Below are 4,139 nucleotides of genomic sequence, written 5' to 3' on the forward strand. Positions count from 1 at the left end.
GGGTCATTGCCATGGCTGGCACTGCAGCCACACTGGCCTCATATTGGCCACCCCCTCTGCCCAAAATCAGCCTGGTCTGGTGTTCTCAGGGTGCTCTACAGTCAGCCCCCAAGACACCTTCCCAGGTATTTTCTCCTCTGTCAGGAATGGTTCCATAATGTGCTCAGAGAACTGGAGAGGGAACACCACAAGTAACCAAAGCAACAGGTCTTGCACACCCAGGCTCTGGGCAGGTGAAGAATAACAGGATCCTGCACAGGGATGCAGGATATCTCACACCTGGAACCAGGGTCAAGGCTCTGCTGAAGAGAAACACTTTCCATGCAGAATGGCCCTCCCACATGCTCCTCACGGACAGGGTGGGAGCCTCCCTGCCCCTATAAACACCACAGAAACCATTAGAGAGCTGGTGGTGTCTGACTGGGGGTCTCACAGTTACCACAGCCCCGGCAGAGGGGTCGCACAGACCCAGGACAGTCTGTGGGACAGGAGAATCTCACTCACACTGGCTGGTCCCAGTCACCCTGACATTGTGCTGTCCCCCATCCCAGCCATGACTCGGGCTGGATGGGCAGCTGGGAGTGCTTCCCATCAAGGACAGCCCGTTCTCCAGCTTCCCTTTCTGTTTATCTTTAGGATGAGATAAAATCTCCATGTGCAGTGCTCCAGACACAGCTGCTGCTTTCCCTAGCCAGGCTGGGGTTCATGGCCAGAACTCCCCAAACCCTGGCTCTGCCTCCCCCATGAGAGGCCAAGGACCCATCTCAGCTCCAGCCCCAGCTCCTGCTCCCAGCATGGAACCTGAGTGAGCACAGCAGAGCCCAGGCCTCCTGTGCAGCAGCAGATTGTGGGGCCAATAAAGCCTTTCAAGAAACACACCCAGGAGAACCACACAATCCCCTTACCCTTCAAAACTTTAATCACCACACCTCCCTGTCCTGCTTTGCTCAAACACAACCCAAAAAGGCAGCTGGAGGCTGGGACCCCCCTGGGGTAAAGTGGGGACAGAGGTGGGGCCTGGCACAGGGAGGGATAAGGAATTGCTCAAGCTGCTCTTCCAAGGGACAGAGAGTGCCCACCCTGTGGCATGGGGACAGAGAAGGAGCTCCAGGAGGGAGAGCGATGGGGGTTCTCATCTGCATTCAGGACAAGAGGTGGGGCCATTCAAGCTCCCAACTCTGGCAGCACCAACCCCCCCAAGAGCACATGGAGCCCCAAAGAATCCTGAAGTAGTTAACAGCACAAACCAGCACTGCCTGCCCTGTCAGGAACATTCCTCAGCACGGCAATGATGCACAGCTCCTCTTTACAGCATTTGTTACTGGGCTCCGCTGAGCCAGGCCTCCAGCTGCTCAGCGCCTGGGTTAAAAATAACCAGCAGCTCTGCTGCTTCAGAGCTGGGTCCTGATAAAATAAACATTAGAACAGCTATTCCTGAAGGTCACTCCCATCCATCTGAGCCTCGGCAGAGCAAGGCTGCTCCGATGAGAAGGGAACAGACTCCAAACGTTGCAGTTATGGTTTAGAGGCAGGGGTTGGGTCTCAGGGCTGGTTTTTCCTCCATTATCCACAGAGCTGAGGTCGACTTCCCTGTGCCCAATCTAGATCACTGACATGGTACCACACTTCACCCACCTCCCTGTGCCCATCCTGGATCACTGGCAGTGCTGGGCTGCATCCATCAGACCCTTTGGCACTCTCATCATGCAAGCAATAAATTATAAATTAAGTATTTCCAGTATCCATCACGTGGGAGGGTTTGTAATTCAGTGCTAGTCCAAGTGCCAAAGCCAGGTGGGAGCATTCTGGGGGATGAGAGGTTCTGGATATACCTCGGTTCGCTGGAGATGCTGACTTGCCAAGAACTGATTGTAAACTCATTTTAGACTTAATGACCTTTAACTTACCTTCATTGATGGATCGAAACTAGAACAAACTCCCATAAATCAGAGCTTTCACAAGAACAAATCTGTGGGATTTCCAAATGCTACTGCCTCTCCTAAGGTCTCCCTCCTCCTTCTCCAGAAACATGGAACACATTTTTACTCTCCTTGGTCCAACGAGACAACTGAGACACCATCAAACAGTGAAAAAGACAATAAACCCCAATGGCAGGAGGTCCTGCTGCACCCTCACAGGAAACCATTCCCTCTCCCACAGCCATGGAAGGTGCAGGAGACCCTATGGAGAGATGTCTCCTCTAGAACGGCCATCCTGTGGGTAACTCCAACAGCCTCTCTGTGCCTGCCTGGTTCCTGATGCAGCTTCCAGGGGAGCAGCCCTGTCCATCCCCTCATGGTGGGCTGTGCTGACACACAAACCAGTACGGACTGGTCAGCTGGGCACTGGCAGCACAGGGCCGTGCTGTCAGCTGCTTGTCCCTTCCCAGAACAAGTCAAGCCTTGTCTTTTCTCAGAAAGACAAAACAAGACTTGTCTTTTCCCAGAAAGATGAAACAAGATTTGTCTCTTCCCAGAAGAAGTGACAAGACCCTAAATCTGTGAATGATTTACTATTAGTTGTCACACAGATTTGCTCCACCAGTAGTAGTGGAATGCTTGGCCACCATGCACCAGCCAAGCTGCAACCCATCACATCCTTGCACCAAGGGAAAACACTGGGACATGGATTTGCAACCCCTGTCCAGAATATCATCTTGATGGGCTGTAGAACACCAGTCTCTCAGGCCGCTCTGCACCCAGGGGACATTTCTGTACCCAAAGTGTTTGTTTTCCTTAAACACCCCCCTCACATGCTGGCTGGTCCTGGGGTTTCCTGGGTTTGGCCTCAAAACTGTACATGACCAGCATGACCACGATTCCATCTGCTCCAGCACACATGAATGCCTGTGAGGCCTTCAGCCTTTAATAAACTTCTTCCTAAACATCCTTACATGAAGCCACTACTGCAAATAAAAATAAAGAACATGTTTTCTACCTACTGTTGCCTTCCAGCAGGTGAGAAAGAGGTAAAGGATGCCCATGGCACATCCCTAAAGCCAGTGAAATCACTGGGCAAATACGTGTCCCAGCCTCACTCCAACAGACCGGTGCCACGTCTGCTGTGACGTTTCATCCAAGTGTTTTACCAGGTCATATTTTTTTTCAGATCATTAGGGACAGGTTATACTTTTTCTAACTAATCCTAGAGATCAATATACATAAAGTTTGGAACTGTCCAGGGAATGTATCAAAACTTGGCCCAAAAACCAAAGCCCACAGCAACCTGCCTTAGTCAAAACTCTGGCAGCACAGCTACCCACCCTGCCCCCACAGGATGCCTCCACCACTCCAAGGCTCTGCCAGCCCTTCCTCTTCACCATCACAACCTCCCAGTGAACCTGTTAGTTAGCCAGGAGTGATTCCTCACCTTGTACAGGGGCATAAAGCCACCATTCCATGGCTACACATTAGCGAATGCACACCAGTGCACTTAGGTACTGAACTGCAAAGGCAGCTGTCTTAACAGTGAAATATTTTTGGAGGTGTTTGTTCTTAAAAAAACAACAAAAACCCGACTTGCAAAGGCAAGGAAGGACAGCCAGTACCTTGTCACATTTATGTCCTTGAAAACCCCACCTTAGTTCCTGTAACACCACACAAAGGTGGTTTTCACTAGAAGGAACCACACCTGCTCCCACAACACTGCCCAGCCTCTGCAAGGCTTTGTGAAAGCAGTGCTAAATATAGTTCCTTTAAGGGAAGATTTGTAAATCAGTACAAAACATAATCCGCTTTGCAGATACTCTCCAGGGCATATGAAACAATCACTGTTTGCCCACAGAGGCTGTTGCAGACTGGTTAATTGAAGAACCCCTAAGCCTCTCCAAAATCTCCATAGTTAACTCCCAGGGCAATGTGAAGACCCCCAAAGCTGAGAAGCTTCGATCACACTGACTCTGCTGCAACAGCAGCTCCTGGGGCTCATGCAGGGAGGCACCTTCCTCCCATTTCAGGTTTGGCTTTCATTTGTATTTTTCCCAGAGTAACACTGACATGTCCTTTGGAAATCCCCCATTTCCACTCTGCATGGAAAACTGACCCAAGGATCTCCCCAAGCCTGGGCTTTAGAAGAGTAAAAAACCCAAACAAAACCCACAGGGTGCCGGAGCATGGAGGAAAGAAGTAAGGACACTACTG

Source organism: Prinia subflava, chromosome 8 (assembly GCF_021018805.1).
Source record: "Prinia subflava isolate CZ2003 ecotype Zambia chromosome 8, Cam_Psub_1.2, whole genome shotgun sequence".
Taxonomy (NCBI): domain Eukaryota; kingdom Metazoa; phylum Chordata; class Aves; order Passeriformes; family Cisticolidae; genus Prinia; species Prinia subflava.